Here is a 25,135-nt window from a genome sequence, read left to right as displayed (position 1 = left end):
ACTCGGTGTAACATTCAGTACGACATACTGACTACTCAATGCAAGGGGCAAGTATTTCTATAATGAGCTGTCAACTAATGCCCAAATGCCATTAACGAGAGGCAATTCATGTAGCCGAGGCAATCTCTAGAACAAGAACTTAACTACGAAATCTTGAATTTCATATACAGGGCATCAAACATTTTAGATCTCGCATTAACGACATTCGTGTGCTTCTAGAGGGCGCTGTGTTTGTTCGAGAGAAATAATATTTTGTCAAGAGGCAAATGTGTTATTAAGTATTTAATATATACTGGAAACGGAAAAACGACGTAACGCAGGTTAAGTTATTATTCCTCAATTCACGTAGCAACCAGCAACCTCCCTCCACTTCTCTAGCACGCAGGAGCGAACAGCACTTGGTTGGGTTCTTTTCTAAGTTTTCGTCTTTTTTTCTGTCCAATGACAGACTTTAATCGCCCCGATTCACGAGAGTGCTCATAGATGTCGCTAATGCCGAGAAGCATAGACCACTTAGTTCGTCAGAGATTATCCAGAGTGCACCACAGGCGGTGGCTCTACATTACACTCGTAATGAATTGGTAGAGAGTTATTGCAATGTCGCATGAGAACTGGAGTACCCGAAGAAAATTCTTGTGTTGCCTGAACCAAGGGTGTGTCCAACACAAGTTATAAATTTAGAGAGGATTTGAACCAGGGCCCCCTAGCTTATAAGTCCAACGCGCTAGCAGTGAGCCAGCGTTTGAAAGACGAGTGTCGGGTAATACAGCGGTAAATTCTAGGACTCATTTCGCCAAAATACTATCTCACCGTCACAAATTCCATAGAAGCGAGAAAATCTTACAATACGGGTAACAACTGATAAAGCACAATTAAATAACAGATTAAAAATAAAATTTGAGCATGCAAAATAGGAAATGGATCTCTAGTGGTAATGTCGACAAAATATGTAATCGATTTGACGTGTTGCCGAGGCAAGGGATTTGAGACAATATTCGGTTTCTTCACTTCTTTAAGAACACGTCAGAAAATACGGCGGTAGATTTGTCCTGGACTTCGACTCGATTCTTTAACTTACATAGCCTACAGCAAACACTCCTGTTTTGTGATTGGCTGGACTGTTCATTTTTACCTACACTTAAAAGTTTGCAGTTCCAGAGTTTACATAATCATGCGTTGTCGCCGAGGCAATAGATTTGCAATGATGCTCGGTTCCTTGGCACTTTTAAGAACACGCCGGAAAATACGGGCATAAATTTATTCTGTGTTTCGATTCGATTCTAGATTTTCCATAACTACAACACTCCTGTCGTTTGATTGGCTGAATTATTCACAGAATTTTAGTATTATCAAGCTCCAAAGCTTACTTCATGCTTGCGTCTATATGAAATTAATGTGAATGGTATTCTTTAATGAAATGTTCCTTAGCTTTCATGTCAACATATGTTTATGTTTAAGTTGACATTGTGAATGAAGCCTAAGGTTACTTTACAATTGAAACTTAACCGCACATGTAATAATTTGACATAAACAGAAACGTAAATCATCATCCATCGTCCTTTGCAGACATATTCTGGCCCGACCCAGTAATCGTTTGAGCATGTCTGGTCTTTGTGTCCTCTCGGTTTGTAAGGCATTATTATCTTTGGGATTATTTAATGATACCTATACCATAAATGTTACTTAATTCTACTAAAACGTCTTCACTTCTTTTTAAGTCCGGAAGAATATATCCTGCCGTTCTTCTAAGAAATTTCACTTATACTATTTTCAATCTTTTCTTTTCATTCATAGTTCTCTGCCCAATGGCAGGTCTTTCACTGCAAACCAAACATTCTCCAATCTTTCCTATTTTCTGCCTTCCCCTTTGTATCGACTGTACATATGATTCATATATCTTAATGTCGTCTATAATTTGATATCTTCTTCTACACCGAACTCTTCTCCCGTTCTCCATTCCTTCCAGTGCATCCTTCAGTAGGCAGTTTCTTCTCAGCCAGTGACTCAACCAATTCACTTCCTGATCAGTTTCAGGATCATTCTTTCTTCACCCACTCTTCCCAACACAGCTTACTTTCTTATTCTATTTCTTATCCATGTGTTTTAGTCCAAATTTCGTTCACAGGGTACTAAAACCTATAATGCTGTATATATTTTAATTCAAGATTATTTTTGTACTAAATTAAGTTTCAGAGTGTTATGTATTATTCCTAAAATTTGTGTGAACTTTTTTATTTTCTTACGCACTTTTTTTCATTATATCATATATCGCATCCGATGTACATAATATGTGATACTTGCTCTGAACACCTTTTTTTTTTATTAATTAAGATTTTACTTCCTATTGGACCCTGTCCTAAAATTCAGTCGTTCTAGATTTGTTGTAGATATTTCCGATCCAAAATTTTTCGATACATTAAGAATGCAAATATTCCTTTTCATAAATTATTCTCCGAGTTAGCAATAATCACTTTAATATCCGCAAGAAGTTGAGTGTTTCATTTTCAACAATTTGTTAATTCAATACCTAGTGAATAGCAAGTTCACGCAAAACATATCCAATTTTGTTCTTGAGCATTACTGTCGATTAATAACATCGATTATGAGAACGAATAAATTACGTTATGTTGTTATTATTATTATTATTATTATTATTATTATTATTATTATTATTATTATTATTATTATTATTATTATTATTATTATTGGACGAAAACATAATCTAATATTAAACACAAAAGCTATGTGATCACCTCTAAATTCCGGAGATTATCGTATCAGTGCGGGAGAACGGAAATCGTGAGTTAATTGTGGATTACTCGCGCATTTATGCATAAAGTTGGTAAGTTTCTATTTTAACCACAAACTGAAGACAACATACCTACTGCATAACAGTGAAACGCTTCCGATACGGCTCGTCCCTTGCTCACACAATATGTACATGGGGATATTCCTGTGGAATGTGTAATTTAAAATGTTTCCTTATTCTACTAGGATTTAGAATTAATTCGTAATATGTAATATGTTAATTTTTATTTTATTTTACGACGCTTTATCAACTGCAGTAGTTATGCAGCGTCCAAATGAAATGATACATAGGGATATTCCTGTGGAATGTGTAATTTAAAATGTTTCCTTATTCTACTAGGATTTAGAATTAATTCGTAATATGTAATATGTTAATTTTTATTTTATTTTACGACGCTTTATCAACTGCAGTAGTTATGCAGCGTCCAAATGAAATGATACATAGGGATATTCCTGTGGAATGTATAATTTAAAATGTTTCCTTATTCTACTAGGATTTAGAATTAATTCTTAATATGTAATATGTTAATTTTTATTTTATTTTACGACGCTTTATCAACTGCAGTAGTTATGCAGCGTCCGAGTGAAATGAAGATGATAATGCAAGCGAAATGAATCCAGGGTTCCAGCGTCGAAAGTTACCTAGCATTTGCTCTTAATGGGTTGAGAGAAAATCCCGGAAAAAACCTCAACCAGGATTTGAAACCGGACCCGCTCGTTTCACGATCAGACATGCTAATCGTTACTCCAAAACGGCGGAAAATTTATGTTAAATATGTTTACTGAAATATTCGTTCATACGTCAACTAAATATAGTAGCTTGAAGCTACCATCCTTCTAAGCTTATATCTGTACATTTCCGCCTATATAGGCTACCAAAGTTTGTGTGTTTGTGTTTAACGGCATGGTTTCAAGCTTTCGTGTCAACATTGTTTTGTGAAAGGGGCGTAACTCTTCAGATCAATGTTATGTTTACTTTGAAGTTCGCGTAATGAGCGAGGCCTTAGCCTTGTAAATTATATCTGTTCTGTTCTGTTTTTAATTACATTTCATTTTAAAGTCGAAATATTCTCGTTATGCGATCCACTGATAGAATTGTGAAATCATAACGAGTTTCTGACTTGTGAAGATCATTTTACTTATATTGCAGTCAGCACGTGTCCTACAATAATTACAGTATACATCCTCCAGGAGTATTGTGTTTCGAAACGGCAAGGAATTGAAGGCCACTCCAGGTGAAGATCAGTCCCACAGCTGGGACGATATAAATTATGGGCAGATTAAGTTTTTATTTGGATCAGACATTATATAATAAAATAAGGAATAGCAGAACCTTGAACAACGAGAAACGGGACAACCTTGAACATGAGAACCGGATCTGCTGCTGCTCGATGGAGCAGGTTCTGCAAAGATCTCATTCACAATAAGACATGTATGAAAAGATCATTTGCGGGCCCGTTCTATCGAAAGGGTCTATTGTCGCCACTATATGTGACAATAAGCAGCATCTTCAACTTAAGACTGCTACTTTAAATAACTCTGAATATACAGTCGCGGACATAAGTAATGGAACGGAGGTTTTGACAATGAGTTATGCTGAGGGCCGGGTATTTATGGAGATTGCGAAAATCACGACGTAATAGGTATACATTAGATTTTTACTAATCTTTACGAATTAAGTATAAAACAAGGATAAAACAATCGCGACAAATCGCGAAATAGAGTTCTAATAGCGAAATATGAACACATTCGCGAATTATTACTATTGCGTCGTTTTATAGCGAATTTCATATTGGTTCTGAGTTTTCTTTTTTCGGATTTTTTTTCACTTGAATATTTTGTTATACCTAAGTAGGTTACATTGCATGGTATTCCAGGTGTTCTGACTATATTAGTGAACTCAAAAGACGGAAAATTCAACTTTCACTAATAATTTGAAAGTATTAATTTGAGGGTTGCAAGTTTTTTTCCGTTTTTAATGAATGTGTGTTAAATACAGTCTCAATATTGTTTATTAGCCATACCGCACCTTTACCAGAATCCAACGAACCTTTAATTATTTGAAAAGTAATATTCAGACTGAGTTAATAGCTACTTCAATTCCAAAATAATTGTATTTTCCAAAATTTCCATTAATCTCTGCCAAGAGTACAAATCAATGTCCAACAATCTCCGCTGACACCAATATTAAAAAACACAAATGGTAAAATTAATTTCCATAAATACCTGCCTCTGGTTATGCTTATATTTACTACAGATTGAGATGTATTGGTTTGTTTGCATATGTAGTGTATTCTTCTCTTCCTATTGTACAGTAGTGACAAAAAAAACCGGACCGACCCTTGTAGCTGATTTCAGAGCCTTCTTCACTCCAGAGCACGACATACAGGTAACTAAGACTTTCGTGGTTCGAATCCTGCCTGGGAAGGAAATTTTTTTTGTCCCTTATTCAAATTTATTCCCAACACTTTTCGATTGCAGCGATATTTTACTACTTAATTAACTTATTATTCCCAGAACATTAATTTTACCAGCAATCGAAAAGTATTGGGAATAAATTTGAATAAGAAACAAAACAAAGTTTCCTTCCCTGGCAGGATTCGAACCACGAAACTCTTAGTTACCAGTCTAACGTGCTCTGGAGTGAACAAGGCTTTGGAATCAGCTACAAGGGTCGGTCCGGTTTTTTTTTTTTTTGCCACTACTGTACATTAAAATCTAAAAGAATATTCTAAAACTACCTTCCTATTGGACAGAAAATTATTATCCTTTTTACATTATTGCTTTCCGCTAGGAAAAAAAAACATTGGACCTCATCCCCTGAGTAAATAAATCCCTTCAATTAATACACAAAGTATTGTACTCGCCAAACTTAGATGACCCCAGCTGAGGAAAGAAGTCAAAGAAGTCACATCAACATGCTCTCGATGTTTATGTTATGCAGTTGGCCTCGTCTGATAAATGAATTGCTTTATAACAGCGTTGTCAAACATAGGCGGCCTCAGTCCGAGTAGAGAGGTTAACTTATCTTGCCTCAAGAGATAAGTACTAACTTCTCTGATAAAAAAAAAATAGTACTTTCCTCAGCCCAGCAGCTGGGCTAATTCAGAGTCATAATGTGACAACGCTGCATAACAGGCATGCACCGAATGATTTATTATGTTTTGGATAAGGCACGAGTCAGCAGAGTGGTGTGAGTGAGGTCGTCTAAGCTTGGCGAGAACAGTACTTAGTAAGTTCAGTACGTATTCTCCTCTTCATAGAGACAAAGTGTGCTTGTCGATCAGTAACGATTACAATGAACATGGAACATAAAGGAACGGAGAACAACCCTGAAATTATAAATATGGTACTAAATCTATTCAAACGGGGCAAAACTTATACAGAGATCGCAGAATCAGTACAAAGAAGTCGAATAACAGTGTTCAACATTGTTAAACGATACAATAAGTTCAAGACGGTGCAGAATCAATCCAGAACTGACAGACCACCGAAGCTAAGCCCAAGGGAACAGAGGAAAATAGTGCATCAAGTAAAGAAAACTCCAGTGGTATCTGCATGGAAATTACAGCACAGCTGAAGGGAGATGTAGATAAGAACGTTCATATTACAACTGTTCAGAGGATCCTGAATAAGGCTGGGCAAAATGCTAGAATTCCCAGACGAAAACCATTTGTTTCTAAGGTGAATCAAAAGTCGAGTTATGGCGGCGAGAAAGTTCGCGAAATACAATACCAAGGCCTTAAACTTCTATTTCACTTCAGTCCTCAACCTCCCCTTAAGGAGATAAATACGCATGTTCGAATACATTAAAACACATACATTTCGCCTAGGACAAAGACTTGAGCACCTGTCAACAAGGAAGTCACTGTGAACATTGCTTTGCATAGTAACTACTACGCTACAAGCATGTGATTGAAGTGTGTCAGTGGCCAATTAGCAGGCATCATTTAAGGGTAATGCAAGAGGTTGTATAACCTGTCCCTGATCCGAATAGAGCGAGGTTGGATGTTTGCGTTACGCTCTCGTCTTCAAGACGCCACTTCCGCCTGCTTAGATGGGACAGAAGGTCAGGAGGAAACGGAAGCTGATTTTCGTATATGTTGCTATTTGCTAGAACCAGTCAGTTGCGTCAGAGTATTGACAGACGAACAACTGAAAGCCAAATTTTTTAGGTGGCTAACATAACTAGTAAGTATAACAGTCGGTGAGCGAACAAGGGTTTGAGCACGTAACTGCATCTAAAACGGAAACTTGAAGAGCAGTAGAACAATAAATGACAGGACCACTCAATATCCACAATTGATGAGTCATCTGTAAGCTTAGGTTTGCCGAATATCTATTAAACGAACTATAAAGTACAGCATTTCCACACGTCGCTTCATCAGAACGGGAGCACTTATCGTTATCACACTGGTCCATCGAACATACATTCGTGCGAAATGTTCGCAAGAGAGCAAATACAATACAACCTAGGGTTATTACTAGGGCTAGGATTCTTAGGTAAATAAATATTTTATTTGCACTGTAATAGAAACTCGTAATTGTGCTTTAAGTTTCGGACAAGATCATCTGAGCATAGCCTATATTTTAAATGTTATTTCACATAAAAACACATATTTTGAATTTTTAAATGTAAATAGGTATTTTCAAATATTCACATAGAAACACATTAAAAACTAAGTTTTCACTAAATAATTTTCGACGGAAGCCCCATTTCAGATTAATCATCAGCCGAATGTTCAGTGCAGTTGGTTAGACGTGACAGCTGGCAACTGTTTCTCGGAATTTCCTATCTGTGGAACTGCAGTCTGCTCTTTCACCACAAGCAATAAGAGCTGTCACCACTAAAAAATTCTACTGTAAAACACACAAACACTGATGTATCATTTAGGAGTGCCTTGTAAGTTATCAATCATAACGCTGATTCAGGAAGCAATTATAATTTAAACATCAGCTGCCTCTAATATCGTTTCAAATCATAAACATGTCTCTACGGAGTACATGCTGTTTCTCAATGGCCAGGGCGCTCTTTTTTCCCAGTACAAGGCAGTCTGGATTTAATATTCCTAATTATGTCAGGTGAAGAATACAATGCGTGCAATTCTGTGTTGTATAATTTTCTTCATCTAACTTCATCCCTCGTAGCCCCAAATATTTTTCTAAGCACCTTATTCTCGAACACTCTTAACCTCTGTTTCTCTCTCAAAGTGAGAATCCAAGTTTCACGAGCAGGGCATGGTTGCGCCCCATGGTCAGATAAGATGCAGCAGATAAAAAGGGTCCCCGTTTTGTGGGCATAGTTACGCTCCGTTCTCATCAGGTAGAGAAAAGGGGCATTGCATAGTTGCGCCCCGATGAAATAATAAGACATACCATGAAAAACTCCGTTCTTTAAACCAAGTGATCGAGGAATTCAGAAGCGGTAAAATAGACAAATACAAGTTCTTAAAAAAATGCAGCAACCACTATAATATTTTAAAGTAGTTTTTTTTTATTTTATGACATTCACTTCCCATGCCCTCTCCATTGTGGTACCTGATTTCAATACAGCTACCACTATATTATTTTAAAGAATTTATTTATTTTATGACAATCGCTTCCGTGTGTACTATGACCTCTCCATTACGCTATGTGATTTCAATGCAGCTACCACTATAATATTTTTAAGTAATTTATTTTATGACAATCACTTTCGTGTGTAGGCTACTATGCCCATCGGGGCGCAATTATCCCATGTCCATTCTGCTACCGGATTTCTTCGGGGCGCAACTATGCCATGCCTAGAACTCCCAATTGACCACGGGGCGCAACTATGCCATATCGAGTTTCACAACCATACGGAACAACCGTTAATATAACTGTTTTATAAATTCTAACGTTCAGTTTTCTGAGAGCAGACTGGATGACAAAAGCTTCTCAATCGAATAATAACAGCCATTTTCCATATTTATTCTGCGTTAATTTCCTCTCGAGTGTCATTTACTATATTTGTTTCAGTTGCTCCACGGTATTTGAATTTATCTACCTCTTCTAAGGATTAGTCCAAATAATTATCAACAGTAATCTCACTAGAGGTTTTGATTTATCTAGAGAAAATCAAAACTCGAGTGGGTTTTAATTGACTATTACACGATTATACAACTGTCTTCAAATGTATTATTGTACCATCTCAACATTACAAATATTACGCTCGATGCATGCTAGATGGCAGTAGTGAGCAATGCCTTCTCGTCGAGAAGTTCTCGATCTATACATGATGGCAATGTTACTAGTCAAGAAGGCTTTGTTGATCCAGTTTCATTTTTATTATTAAAACAGTTGCATTCCACTTCAATTATCCGAATCCCAGTAATCAACGTCACTTGACAGATGATTTTCAATAAATCTTAATATTAAACAATCTCTGATACGTGACTATCCATAATATCATATAGCAGAAGCTATAACATAACCTAACTAATATACTGTACACAAGTGATAGAAAAGTTTTAATTAACGACGATGACATAACAAATAAACATGAATAATTTTAAAAGGAATAATTATTGAATGTACAATCTTCAAATTTGAATGTGGTTGGTGGTTCAATTGATGTTATATTGGACGTGTGCGTAATAGAAGTGGAACTCGTTGATTTAGGGCTACATGATGTATTCAACTTATTCAGGATTTCCGAATGAATAATTTTAAAAGGAATAATTATTGAATGTACAATTTTCAAATTTGAATGTGGTTGGTGGTTCAATTGATGTTATATTGGACGTGTGCGTAATAGAAGTGGAACTCGTTGATTTAGGCCTACATGGTGTATTCAACTTATTCAGGATTTCCGAATGGTGCTCTTCATTTATTTGTAAATCGGATTTCAGAAGATGCATAGGTATGATCAGTAATTTTTATTAATTCTTGTTCTTGAATGCCAATGCGAGTCATATTTGAAACTGCTGTGCATCGACTGGAGTGGTTTGTAATTTTATATATATTTTTTTGACGTCCAGACCAGCGCAGTTTCAAATATTGGCAAACAAAGAAACAAATGCTAGGGACGCGATAAAATTAAACAAATGCTAGGGACTCGATAAAATTGTGCGATAAGCAGCCATGATTGGTTGAAATACGTCCTTTCGTACCGTTTTATTGGTCAAAAGTAGTATGACGTAGTAAGAGTGTAATAGTCATGGAAAATTCACTCATTAGGCTATGTTCTGCGCCAGACTTAGAAGACACAACTAACCGGGAAAACCCAACGCGTTGCCCGCCAAAAAAACAACTCCGTGACTCGGTTAGAATGACGTTAACTTGGGATTGATTCATTCTGTATATACATATTTTGATACATTTTATCTGTGGAAATAGACATGCAAATAGGTATGTAGGCTACTTGAACGGAAAAAATATCGTATTATGCAACGATATATTTACGCGCCAAGCTACCAACTTGTTCGCAGAAATCAAATGACGATAGATTGGGATCACTGTGCTAATATGGAATAAAACGAACTAAGTATATACACGTGCATTTCTTGACATCAAGATTGAAAATATAGTGAAAAGACTTTAATTGAAGAAGAACCGGGAAGAAAAAAACAACCTAATTTCGCCTGAATCTGGTGCATCACTATTAGTCTGCTATCAATAATCTTTTTGAAAAGATCTGACAAAAAGAAAAATAACACAACCAAAAAACAAGCAGCAAGATGAGTTTTTTAAATGTAGATTATTGATAAATTCCTTCTAAGGATCCGTAAACCTTTCATTTAGGAGTGTTGCATATTTGTTCAGGGTCTTCCGGTGGTTTCGCTAACTGTAATTGACATGCTGATCACGCGCGACGGTTGGTAGTTGCTACCCGCTTTGTACACTCACAGGAGCTGTACCTCGAAATAGTTTCTGCCTCATCACATCACGACAGTGACTTGTGAACTCTTGAGAAGGTTGCAGACTTGTTAATGTCCACCCTCACACTGTTCATCAAGAAACAACTGATATATAGACCTGGAAATCCCGCTATAATCTTCGAAGGCGTTGACCTGTCCAATTGACTGTGAAAAGACTCATCTGAAGTGTTATGAAGACCAACATTCATTATTAAATATTCAAAAGCATTTTAATCAACTTCCTGCTCTTATCCCTGTATGTATTAAATCTGTTGGCCTGTTTCTGCTTAATAGGAAGTGTATACTTTTACTTCTAGGTATAAATTTAGGAAAATAGTCATCTGTCCTGTTCGAGACTTCGTTAGAATGCAGTTTAAAAAGGGAGAATTTATGGAAATTCGCTCTACAAAATCATACAAGGACAGACGAGATCCATCAGAACATAATTTTAAGAAGTTATATATTTTTGACAAAGACAATATGAGATGACTAAGTGATCATTTCATTGAAAATAATGAAAGACGTGGCGAAGGACCCTTGGAACAGAAAATGAGGATATTTCTTAGATACCGGTATGTGCAGATCCAGGTTTCCAGACAGGAGTTGAAGATTCTGGGTTACATCACAGCACTCACTCTTTCAAGAACAGTTAAAAAAAGTGTCGCTGGTTTGTCGCTAATTTTAACTACAGGCCTAATTAATATTTAATGTAAATATTGGAAAAAATCAATGGCGCAACAGCCAGAATTGAGAACAGAGCCGACGCACACCTGCCATCTAGTAGTGATTACGTAAATACCAGACAGGATAGGGGTGCTGCATGGTCAATGCTGCAAGTTTCCACTGGCGTTATTAAAGTCCCGTCGCTCTAATTTCCGGCAGCCAATCGCGTTGCAGGTCGGCTACATTTAAACGTGTGCGTCTTATGATTCGCTGATGAAGACGTTATTCATTTCTTAAGGCTCGATAAATACTTAATATAATCGCCCGCCATTTTCGCTCTTTCGTTGGCGTTCGCAGAAAGCATACGAAGACGTTATTTGTCGCTCAATTATTTGCTGAATTACAGTACGTTTGATTTATTATCATAGGAGCTACGACATGATAATGTTCAACGGTGTGGCAAATAGATTCCTCGTATGGTAGCTCGGCAACGTAAGAACAAAAATGGCGAACAATACTACCTACCTAGACTTTATAGAGCCTTCACTTTCTAAGACGTAAGCAAAGAGGAGGAGTCACGCCGGGAATAACAGCGTCGCGACTATAGGTTTTTGTCTTATCGGAGTTCGCCATCTATCCTGGCTTCCCAATTTTCCGATCATGGGGCTGAATGCACTCCGTTCCAGAACCTATACCTTATTGAAGTTCTTAGGTATGACGTGGATTCGAATACAGGATCTCTTGGTTCACAGTCAGGTAAGCTAATCAATACACCAATAAGGAAATCAGTTGAAAAAATACACTGTTTTTAAATGAGGGAGTCAGTAAATTACCAAAATGAAATAGCGACCTACATTTTTTAATGAGGCGCCTGAAGTTATCATCGCTAGATGACAGTATTATCTATGTGCGCAAGAGCGAAACAAAAAAGCAGCAGCTGCAAGATGACGGCACCTCTGCATGACTATACCAGTGGCGACTTGATCAGAGCATTGATGAGCGCTTGTCTGTACTGTAAAGATAAATTAAAGCCTCATCACCTGTGACTATCCTGGTTATAATATCGGATCAAGTCACCAATCTGTTGCCTCCGCGACAATCTCTACTGGCCGACCGACTCGGTATTCGATACTTGTCCGCCCTTCACAGAACTTCTGCACCCAATTGCAGATAGCTTGACGCAACTGGCAATGCTCACTATACACGGGCAGCATTTCTTTATTAACTTCCTTTTTTGCCAGACGTTTTGCCCAGAAAAATCGCACAACCGAGCACTATTCGACAATGGTACACTCGAACAGAGGTACCGCCATCTTGCAACTGCTGCTTGTTTGTTTCGCTTGTACGAACATCGATCACCTTACACCTGGATGGTAGTATCATCTAGCGTGATAGCTTTAAGTGCTTCATTAAAAAATGTAAATCGATACTTACATTTGTACTTCCTTAGGCCTACTCGCCTTTGTATATCTGCCTTCAGTGAACGCAACAAAAACTTACAAACTGTTCTTCAGTTTTCCAATGTTTCGGTAGTTACATTTTTTGTTCTTTTCCTCGCCTTCTCAACTACATAATTGTCTTACATGTTTTGTAGTTCTACATGAAGTTCAGACACCTTAATCAACTAATACTGTAATTATATACTTTAAGATGGCCTTCGGAATTATACTTGAAATTATTTTATCTCCATGATATTGCTAGATGTACACAATGTACAGTATCTCACCTCGTATATCATAGCTTCATTTTAATGTCATGCACCACGCAGTTTCTCTCCTATGCATCATCTCACAAGCCCTTGAAGCTGACCGGCAATACGTAACCCAGTGTCATGTAAATATCCGTATTCTCAAAACTGCTGGGTCTTTATGTTGTTATTATTACACGAATATAGGGATGCGAGAAAATTCGGGTGGTCTATAAGTTGTACAATTATTCTGGGTTAGTTACAAGTACTGGTGCATGTAAATGTCAGTGAACTCGCTGTTTTGTTGCAGCTACAAGAATTCAGCACGATGCAAAAAGTAACAGTACGGTACTACAGAATATGTTAAGTGCGATGTGCTGCAGAATGCTGCATTATCGTCATGAAATACTTGTACAGTCCGAAAGTTGCTAATAGGGTTCATGTACAGGCGTGGTGCAGTCACGAAATAACTCAAGTTGCTCACATAATACGTTTTTGCTTATTATATGCATACAACGTTAATTCGCCACTTTTTAAACACGGGTGAGCTACACTCTCATTCGAATACTTATTATAATGTATACTCTACACTAGACAGTCACAAGTGGCGGGACTCCATGGTCAAGTGGTCAACACGGGGCAAGGTCATCGCTTAAGACAAGGCCAAATACGAAACACAGACTCTGTGGCAGATACGTACATTCTACTTTCATAACGGGAATCGAACCTCAGTCGATTAAATCGGTAGCCGTACATGTTACTGCTTTATCCAGAATGTACGAGTGAGTTATGTTACAAATTTTGGGAAGTACAAATTCAATATTTTTACAGTCCTAAAAATATTTCAGAGAACTAAAAGGTCTGGATCAGGACTCAGAAGAAAGACATTCACCAGGGACAATCTGTGTCTGCGCATACAAGTCTTACGAGATCGTCATACGATCGTTTCTGCATGATCGCTTCGAACAGGCATTGGAGGTCAGTGTCAGTGAGAGAATACTAGGAAGAGAACTTGAGTAGGCACACCTCACACCAGAAAACCACTCACAGGTCCCTTTATAGACCTATCAACACTAAACAATGTGCCTCCGCTTTTTGGTCATCGTCTGGAGAGAAGAGCTATTGGCGGCTGTAATCTACACGCATGGGAGAATAGCTTTTCCCAGTATAATTCTCCTACGGTTGACAATTCAGTTGCACCGTAATTCCACGTCACTGCAATGGTCCCGGAAAAGAAATAGAACTTCCACAATTACAACTATAGATGTCTGGCGCTCTACATTACAGATTGCTACAATTCACTCTTTAATTTTTGCACATTGCTCGCTAGTTGAACTAGTGACCTCCTGAGATATTTCCTTAACATTCAAATACCAACGTCAAAGTAACTTTATTTATGGCGATTTTCTAATGGTCCTTCACGATTTTTGGGACGTACTATTTATGTCGCCGACGGATGAAGAGTCATGGATATACAGTGCGTCCGCAAACTCACTCCGCAGCAAGGAGATGGCGATGTACACGCTAGAAGTTGCAGTTATGTTGGTAGGTGAGATTCACCGCTAGCGGCTGCAGTTATGTTAGGAGGTGGGATTCACCGCTAGCGGCTGCAGTTATGTTAGGAGGTGGGATTCACCGCTAGCGGCTGCAGTTATCTTAGGAGGTGGGATTCACTCCACTCGAAGGTCAACACTGAACGCGTGTGAATGATTTTGTTGCCAACTTAAAACTTCCCGCTACGAGATCGAGCATCTCTCCTCGCTGCGGAGTGAGTTTGCAGGACACATTGTATTAAACAAGTAATTTTTTTAATGAAGATGTATACCCCAAAGTTAGCGACTATAAATGGTAATTTCTCAACAAAGATCCACACAATGCTTACAATTGCATAATTTTCACTATGACGAAAGTACGTAGTGTATTTTGACACGAACATGTCTTCTTCCTGTACATACCTGCTGTTTTCTCTTCAAACTAAAGGGATATAAACTCGAATTTACGAGACATTGTTGGATTAATAAATACGGTTTAGGGTTGGACTTTCTTCCGTAGCATGTGAAATACAGTGTCAAAAAAAGTTCGTTCACAACGTTTCAGGGATAATAGACGTAAAAACAGACATCTCTTTATGTGACAAAAACCTTTCAGATTTGTTATTTCGGCGCTGTGAGTTAAGTGGCGTGAAGAGATTGTGTTCAGACTCTGTTACCTGAATGCAGGATGTGAAAAAAATGTTGTTCAGAGATATGGTTCAAACTGCCTTCCGTTCAACCGAATGCACAATTGATGTCAGGAGTTTGTCGAATAATCGCTGCACCTTCAACAAGCAAGCAACCAGCTCTTCTGCCGTATTTATCAGAGTCTTGTGAACCAGACATTTCATATTCTCCGCACAAAGAAATCCATAGGGATTAGGTCTGGCGGTCGAGGTGGCCATGACACTGCTAACAGAATGCAAACTTTCCTTTCTTAGAAATCCACTCACTGCGTTTGTAACACGATTCGCCTTACAGTCAAAAAAGAACTGACTGGTAAGTGATACGACGGAAGACAAGCGACCTACTCTTTTAGGCACCTACTGGCAAAATGGTGCATCCATCAGATTTCTGTCACATAAAAACGTTTATTTTTACCTTCTGTCATCCCTGAAACGTTGTGAACGAACTTCTTTGACACTCTGTATAAAGACTACAACGATTCAAAGACTGAATCTACTTTTGTCTTCAGGTGGAAAAGGAGGGCAAAATTCAGTCTGAATCTTTCTTGAATTTATGAGTCAATTTATTAGAATAGCAGGTACATAAATTGTCAAAATTTATTCTGTAAAAAAATATGTAAGAAGGTGAGTTTCAGATCAAAGACAGTTAAATGTTATATTGTCTGTTAGGTGTGACATAATAGTCGTCACGCTTGGAGAGTTGTCTTTTGATGCGGTTACGCACACGACATCTACCCAAGTAGCAGAAGTAATTTACTGTGACAGTTCATCAGACGTTTCTCTCAACAGTGCTTTGGACAATACTCCTAACTGAAGTTTTAATAACTTGAATGACTGTTTAACTAGGTAAAAGATCGGTTTAATTTTCACTGAACAGTTAATCGACGACGAAATGAAGACGAATGCTGTTGTATCCTGTCAACCTTCACGTACCACATCGCGTTTTAAAGAGCCGTGCCCACGCAAAAGCCTTAAAACCCGATCGCGGATTCTGAATGTCACACAAATAAAAACACAAAACGACCGTAGGTGCAGCCCATTTCTTCATCATCACAATGAGAGCGTGAATTTATGTAACAGTCTGGTTCGTGTATGCATGAACACCAACAAAAAATCTTAATTACGAAACACAAGAATCGACAATTCTCCGCCAAGAGCTTATACAAAAATACCTGTAGAAGATTACATATGAACACTATACTACAGCTTATATTGAATATACTCTACTTTTGCAATCTTTAGAATTTTTTATTCGGTTATTTTAAGACGCTGTATCAACATTTAGGTTATTTAGCATCTGAATGAGATAAAGGTGATAATGCCGGTGAAATGAGTCCGGGGTCCAGCAACGAAAGTTACCCAGCATTTGCTCGTATTGGGTTGAGGGAAAACCCCGAAAAAAAAACCTCAACCAGGTAACGCAATCTTTAGAAGGAAGTCTACATTCTGAACACAGTTTAGTTCGTGTACTGTAATAATGCTGCAGAAATATAAACATCGATATTATGAGAGAAGTACACATCTTGAGTGGCATTATGTATGACGCCCAAAATGTCTCTTCCCATCAAAAGAGTGACACAATTTAGTTTACATGGAAATAGTTATCTATACACGCGATATAATCGAAATTTTTTTACCATAATATTGTTTGAAGTTTCAGACAAAAACTGTTTAAAACTGCACAGCTATCAGCTAGCTTATCATCCAGTCTGCTGTCGAAAAATCTGAAAGTTAGAATTTATAAAACAGTTATATTACCGGTTCTTCTGTATGGTTGTGAAACTTGGACTCTCACTCTGAGAGAGGAACATAGGCTCAGAGTGTTTGAGAATAAGGTGCTAAGGAAAATATTTGGGGCTAAGCGGGATGAAGTTACAGGAGAATGGAGAAAGTTACACAACACAGAACTGCACGCATTGTATTCTTCACCTGACATAATTAGAACATTAAATCCAGACGTTTGAGATGGGCAGGGCATGTAGCACGTATGGGCGAATCCAGAAATGCATAAAGAGTGTTAGTTGGGAGACCGGAGGGAAAAAGACCTTTAGGGAGGCCGAGACGTAGATGGGAGGATAATATTAAAATGGATTTGAGGGAGGTGGGGTATGATGATAGAGACTGGATTAATCTTGCACAGGTTAGGGACCACTGGCGGGCTTATGTGAGGGCGGCAATGAACCTTCGGGTTCCTTAAAAGCCATTTGTAAATAAGTAAGTAAGTAAGCTATCAGCTAGAGAACAGATATAACAATCATATTCATCAGGACATTTTCGAAATGCATGGCAATTTCGTTTATATTGACAAATGCGGCAAACCAATCAGTGTCATAGAATCCATTCATTGTGAAAGTTGTCCACACCTGTGGAGTAACGGTCAGCGCGTCTGGCCGCGAAACCAGGTGGCCCGGGTTCGATTCCCGGTCGGGGCAAGTTACCTGCTTGAGGTTTTTTCTGGGATTTTCCCTCAACTCAATATATGAGCAAATGCTGGGTAACTTTCGGTGTTGGACCCCGGACTCGTTTCACCGGCATTATAATCTTCATCTCATTCAGACGCTAAATAACCTAAGCTGTTGATAAAGCGTCGTAAAATAATAAAAAAATTATGAAAGTTACATATTACATTACCGTATTAGGAAGTTCCTAACGTTCTCCTACAATAACAAATGATTATGCACCCAATACACAGGCAATAAATATCCTCACACTATCAAATTTCGAACTTAGCACCCTGAGGCACATTACGGACATTTGTGTTTTCCATTACAGCCTCCAAATGTTAACAAATTAATTGGACAATGAATATTATTCGCTTCGAGTTGAGATCTTCATTGAACGCTTGGATCATATAAGGCTCTTTCATTCACAGTTTTCTGCCCTAGGGCAGGTCCTTCATTGCAAACCCAGCATCCTCCAATCTTCCCTCTTTTCCGCCTTCCTCTTCTTCTCCGCACATGATCCATGTATCTTACAAGTTGTCTATCATTTTATATCTTCTGCCCCGAACATATTTCCCGTTCATCATTCCTTCCAGTGCATGCTTCCGTAGGCAGTTGGAGACAACCATCGGAAACGCAGATTCCAACCAGTAAAAGGCAGTATTAAATCACAGCCTAATAATATACTTAGAAATAATATTTCAATTTTGAATAAGCATAGTTTTCTTTTTACTTTGGAAAACGTATTATATGTCTTTCACGTGTTAAATTTTAAGTTACATTGTTAACATGTTTCGGCCTGCTATTGGTCATCATCAGATCTGGTTGTTGCTGGTCTTGGCGCCTTTTGTTTTGTTTCCTGTGGGGGTGTGTTTGTGTAGTGTAATGTGGAGTCAAAATGTGTGTGTGTTCTGAAATTGAGTTGTGTGTTGAGAATGTCATTTGGATGTGTTTTTGTGTCTGTATATTTCGTATTGTTCTAGTGTGTTTAGTTTCTGGCTTTTTGGTTGGATGTATAGAATTTCCATATCTGTGTTGATGTCTCTGTATGTGTTTTGTTTAGCATTTGTGATGTGTTCTGCATATGTGGAAGTGTTTTGTAATTTTGTTATGGCTGTGATGTGTGCTTTGTAACGTGTTTGAAATGATCTGCCTGTCTGTCCTATGTAGAAGTTGTTGCAGGTGTTACATTTGTGTTTGTATACGCCTGTGTGGTTGTATTTGTTTGTTTGTGTTGAGATGTTTTTGTAGAGTATTATTTGTTCTGTATGCGATGTTGTAATTTAATTTCTTGAATGAGGTTGCAATCTTGTGGTTTTGTTTTCGTATGTTAGCGTGATGTATTTTTTTGTGTTCTTGTGTTTGTGTTGTATTCTTATGTTTTTTGTGATTATGTTTTTGTCTTTCGTATTATGTTGTCTATTATGTTGGGTTTGTATCCGTTTTCTTGTGCTACGTATTTGATTGTGTTTAGCTCTTCTTTGTAATCCTGTTGGTTCATTGGTATGTTGAGTAGTCTGTGTACCATTGTTCGGAACGCAGCTTGTTTGTGTTGTGTTGGGTGATTGGATGTGTTGTGTATCTGTGTTGTTGTTATTGTGGGTTTTCTGTAAACTTTGAATGTGTGTTTTATTTATTTTATTGTTATTTTACGACGCTGTATCAACATCTCAGGTTATTTAGCGTCTGAATGAGATGAAGGTGATGACGGTGAAATAAGTCCGAAGTCCAGCACCGAAAGTTACCCAGCATTTGCTCGTATTGGGTTGAAGGAAAACCCCGGAAAAAACCTCAATCAGGTAACTTGCCCCGAACGGGATTCGAACCAGGGCCACCTGGTTTCGCGGCCAGACGCGCTGACCGTTACTCCATAGCTGTGGACGAATGTGTTTGTTGTCGACTTTTGTTATTGTGATGTCTAGAAAATTTATGGATTTGTTGTTTTCAATTTCTAATGTGTAGTGTAGCTTTGGGTGTATTTTGTTTATGTGTTGATGAAGGTTTTGGATCTGTCTTGTGTTTCCTTTGTATAATATTAGTATGTCGTCTGCATATGTCGCCAATTTATGAAGTTGTTCGCGTGTTTGTTGTCTTTGTGTAGTATTTTCTTTTTATTTCTGATTAAAGAGTTAATTATTTTCGTACTGAGGTTCAGGAAAGTTTTGTCGAAGTGGATAGAAAGATCCCAGTTTGTTGTAGGTTGGGCTGGCAGCATTCTGGATCGGACAGTCTTAGATGCAGTATACTGTCGGCTTAAAGGGTTCAAGTCGACACGAAGGCGGAATTTTCATCTCGATACAGCTTCAGAGTTCACTCGGCCTTTGTAAAACTGAACCGGATGCTTTCCAGGGATAAAAGGCGGCCGGGCGTGGTGCTGGTCATATCGTGTCTTCCAAAGGGTGAAGTAAAAAAAGTAAATCTCTCGTACGTACACCTCAATGGCACAGGACAACTTTACATTTACACTGTTATAAAAACTCATACAAGAATTTATCATTACTGTATAAACACTGAACACAAGATTTTAAAATTATCTCGCAGTATTCTTGAAAGATTAAGTGTACAAAAACTTCAAGGCAGCTTTCGCATTCATTATTGCTCCAATAACACCTTTATCAATTCATCAGAGAGTCTTCAGTAGCTTAAAACAGGAGTTAAATGTAACATTAAAATATTATTACAATTCTTCATCATTAAATAACATTAAGAACAAATTTATTTGTGCCATTTGGAAAACTTCTTTCTTAAACTCAGATTGATTATTCCAATACAGACGTCAACTCTTGCACAACTTCTGAGTAACCTTCACACATGACTCAATGTCGCTGTTGAAGTTCATTGCACAAACTTTCTCACAGAAGGTCCATTTTCAAGGACAAGACAACAACAATAATCAGGTTTTACTTTGCATTGCAATACACTGGAAACTATAAAACGTGGTAAAAACTGTACGCAACTTCTCACCACATGGTATACACCAACGATTCTAAAGAGTCGCGATCATTTGCATATATTTTTCCACTGGCTGTAATTAATTGCTGATTAATTATCTTCACGAATCATTAACATTTAAGCTTAACAAACCAATTTTTATGTCGCATATATTTGCATATTTTGGCTATTCTATAAATGTATTTTCCCGTTTTAGCTCATTAAAGCAGATTTTATGTTGCATAAAAATGCATAGTTTGGATTTTTGAAATAAAAGCATCATATTGCATTTATAAAAACTGGTATCTATCGAGTTAAATTATTATAATTATTTTTACCAGAAAAGTATTGAAAGTTTCGCGGCACACCCAGCACTCTCAACAATAAATATAAGTTTAATTTCATCTAGTTTGACCTACAATGGTATTACATTCATTGCTTATTATTATTATTATTATTATTATTATTATTATTATTATTATTATTATTTGTGATATCCCAGATCATATATGTAACAGATAACTCATCGCTGTTAAAATCGGCAGTACTCTGAAGAGAACAACAGCCAGGATCGCCACCCGTCCGCCGTAAACGATCACGAGATGGCAGTACTGTCGGTGACTCAGGAGTAGACGAGAGCGGACTGAGGAGGAAGGGATGTGAACATATAACTTAAGATAACACGTGAAATATTTGTACTGCAGTAAGCGGAAACATTAGGTCTCCTCCTGTTCAACTCAGCTTTAATTTCCATAAGCATTGTTATTCATGTTTCCTGTACGAGTAATAACCTGGCTACTGGGATGCTTATCTGAGCGATGTTTATAATAATCAGCAGCGATAGTCAAGAAGGTCACATTCCTTCCGCTCGTCTTCTCCTGAGTAACGGACAGTACAGTCGCTAATGCAATTCACATGGGAATTATGACGTGACTCCTTATGTAACAACGTAGTAAACCTGACAAAAGTTGTTAATCTCAAAGCCTATAAGGCTAACCTATCTGGGTATATATGAACTAGGGTGATATCAAGAAATAAAGAATTTCATTAGTGCACATTTATTGCATATTTTAAGGTTTTTAAAGGCATACTTGCATGCATATTTAGTAGGTTTTTAGGGCATGAACTTCCTGGTCCTAATAATAATAATAATAATAATAATAATAATAATAATAATAATAATAATAATAAACACAATAAACACAATACGTACAATAAAATGTACATTCGGCGACCTTAATAAATGGTCATTTTCGAACCCATTTATTTTCCCATAAATCCTGTGCATAAGTCCCAACATTACAGTCGAACTTCTTTAACTCGATTTTTCGATAACTCGAAGTAATTTTAATTTTCCGGCGGAATTAAATACAATTTACATGTAATTTTTTTCTACGTCTCGAAATTCTGTTACTCGATTGTTTCGATATCTCGATGAATACTTCTCTTCCCTGTAGGAAATACATATTCTTTAAGTTGAAGTTAAGGTAAAAATGAAAGTTAAGTACACATGTGTATGTAAAATTGAATGAAGTGATGAAATACCGTTAGTTCCTTCTCTAGAAATCAATCCAATAATATTAATCCTATCCCTGTCGATCACTGTACTGTAACGGTATAGCACAATGAGCACCACTGCGAGAATATAATGACGTGTCTTTAACATTATTCTTCTCAAACTTTGTTATGAATTCCTAAAATCATCGTTCTGAAAAGCAAAGAAAGAACCTATGGAAAACCTCGACTCCTCTTCGTTTAAAGTTAAGCGGTAATGCTTGTCAACAATAATAATTTTTGGTATTGAAAGTTTTTTTCATATTTTCTATATATCGAATTTCCGAGCTCTATCATGTTGAACCAGTGAAAAACGAAATGATAGCGCCACAACATTTGAGTTGTAAAAAGCTTCTCTCAATATTACAGTAAAATTTCGATAAGTCTAATGTGTGACCTGAAAAATGCGCGTACAACTTTTCTTAATGAAAATTAAGTCTAAGAATACTCTCCAATTGTAATTCTACTGCCATATAAGCAATAAAAAGAAAGTATTATAATCTTATAAAAATCGATTTCCTTATTTTAGTGTTATTGAATTCATTATCAAACTTTGCGTGTAAGACAGAACTTAGTTCTCGTTGCAAATGAGTGTAGTCGCAGAAGTATTTATCGGATAAGTCATGGTTAATTTACTTTCCCAAAACACAACAAAGAACATCATGTAGGACCATGAACTAGTCAATAAGAAACATATCCAATGGTCTTTCAGTATAAAAAATTATAGGCAGGGTATTTTCATAACAATTTAACAATCTTTTTTTTTTCCTGCATTATTAATGTGAAAAGCACATAACGAAGCGTCAAAATGAGGTTTAGTGATTATTTCGAAGGTAGCAGACTCTCTTTTACATTCAATCCATGTCAGATACTGATAATGTCCTTCGACCATCAAATGTAGCAAAGGAAATGAGAATTATGAAAGTATAGAACAGTATGCTTGGATTTCTTTCAAATGCAATGAGAATTTTTGCATAATCGTGTTATAATAATAACTACTTGTTAATTTGAAAGGGAAAGAGAGATCGGTAAGACGATCATCGTATACAGTGGCATGTGAATGTTACACAAATCTTTTTTTCCACCTTTCCGAAGTATCACTTTCGACGTTCAAGCATTTGTCTCATTTTTGCACTTTTTAAACTCTCTGCAAATAAGATAAGGCTAGTATGGGTTGGGGTAATTTTGGCACAAAAACAGCCTTTTTTTTTTAAGTTTAGAGATCCATAGCCAGTTACTACGATACAATTTTCCAACAAGTTTTTATAATTATGTGAGCACTGTGATCCTCTAGAATGATTCTATTGCATTTTCAAGTATGTTGACCTCTTCTTACTCCAATAATAACTTGTTTAACTATACTCAATTTACCTCATAGATGGGCAAATTTGGGTATGAGTATTACTGAAGTAAAACAGTCCTTATAAAATCAAATTATCCCAGTCATAGGTTAATGTGTGTGTCCCAGAAAAGAATGTAGAGGTTAGGAAGGCATTTAAAAATTTTAATTAGACCTGACAAGATAAAAAAATCAGCCAATATTTGATTTCTAGAGAAGGTTTATTTTGTAAATTTAAAATATATCTCATTAAAATCAGGGACAGAAAATGCTTCGGATATTTGTCTTTCAGCAATCAATAATTTGTGTACACGGCATGATCCAGAAAGAAAACTACGAGTAGGTTAGTTACCAATTAACCTAGAATTATACCCGAATTACTCCATGTTTGTAAATTGTAATTTATTAACAAACTATTAATGATACATTACTCAATTTATTAAAAACACGTTCTAAACATGTGTAATGTACACATACATGAATTTGATTATTATATCTTAGTTGGTTTCCTAACAATATTGCTTTGAATGTGATGTATCATTTCACAGTTTCACAAATTGGTAAATAAAAAACATTTTTTTACCAGGCAGTAGCAGTGTGATCAATAAAAATTTGTAACACTACATGATAGACAATTGTGAAAAAGACAATATTAATTTGGCATATGTTTGAAAATTAGGTAAAGTTTTATTCAATAAATTGCAACTTATACCCAAATTACCCCAAGTTTGTAAATTGTAATTTATTAACAAACTATTAATGATACATTACTCAATTTATTAAAAACACGTTCTAAACATGTGTAATGTACACATACATGAATTTGATTATTATATCTTAGTTGGTTTCCTAACAATATTGCTTTGAATGTGATGTATCATTTCACAGTTTCACAAATTGGTAAGTAAAAAACATTTTTTTACCAGGCAGTAGCAGTGTGATCAATAAAAATTTGTAATATTACATAACAGGCAATTGTGAAATAGACATATATATTAAATTGGTATGTGTTTGAATTTTCGGTAAAGTTTTATTGAATAGTTACTTATACCCAAATTACTCCGACTCCCCTTTTAACAGTTTCATCGGTCACCATCGACGCCTACCAGATACCAAGCTATCCGTTTCATTCGAGCTTTACGATATATTTTAAACAGCGAAAAAAATCTTTAGCATGACTTTCTAAGAGAGTAAAGTAAAGCTATGGTCCTCATATCGTAGAGTCGTGGCAGTTAAAATAACCCTGTCCATGATAGAGGATTCCAGGCAAAATTTGTTATTCTCGTCCACATTAATTTCAACAATGAATTATCTCTGCCGCTGAAAGTGTTATTAATTAAATTACTGCCCGAAAACGAAGACATTCAGTTCCTTCAAGGAAGGAAGGAGACCAAATCAGGGCTGTACGGTGGATGGTCAAGGTCTTCCCAGCCAAAGTCTACAATTTTGGCAGATATCTTCCAGGCAGTGAAAGGACGGGCGTTGCCACAGAGAAGAATGGCACCTGCAAGAGTTTGGAGTACTTGTGATGGAATGCAGGCAAGAGTCAATTCAAGGCCCCACAATAAAAGGCAGGCACTTACCATAGATCATTCCTCCAGAAAATGAACAAGA

General features: G+C 36.9%; 2 protein-coding genes across 2 annotated transcripts in view; one reads left to right on the top strand and one right to left on the bottom strand.

Annotated features, from left to right (window-relative positions):
* nudC (nuclear distribution C, dynein complex regulator) overlaps positions 1-25,135 on the bottom strand; it is a 143,515-nt gene that overhangs the window by 63,964 nt on the left and 54,416 nt on the right. The window lies entirely within an intron of this gene.
* LOC138691165 (uncharacterized) overlaps positions 1-25,135 on the top strand; it is a 107,368-nt gene that overhangs the window by 45,249 nt on the left and 36,984 nt on the right. The gene's annotated exons all lie outside the window — the stretch shown is intronic.

This window comes from Periplaneta americana, chromosome 16, assembly GCF_040183065.1.
Source record: "Periplaneta americana isolate PAMFEO1 chromosome 16, P.americana_PAMFEO1_priV1, whole genome shotgun sequence".
Taxonomy (NCBI): Eukaryota; Metazoa; Arthropoda; class Insecta; order Blattodea; family Blattidae; genus Periplaneta; species Periplaneta americana.
This window is presented reverse-complemented; position numbering and strand designations above follow the sequence as displayed.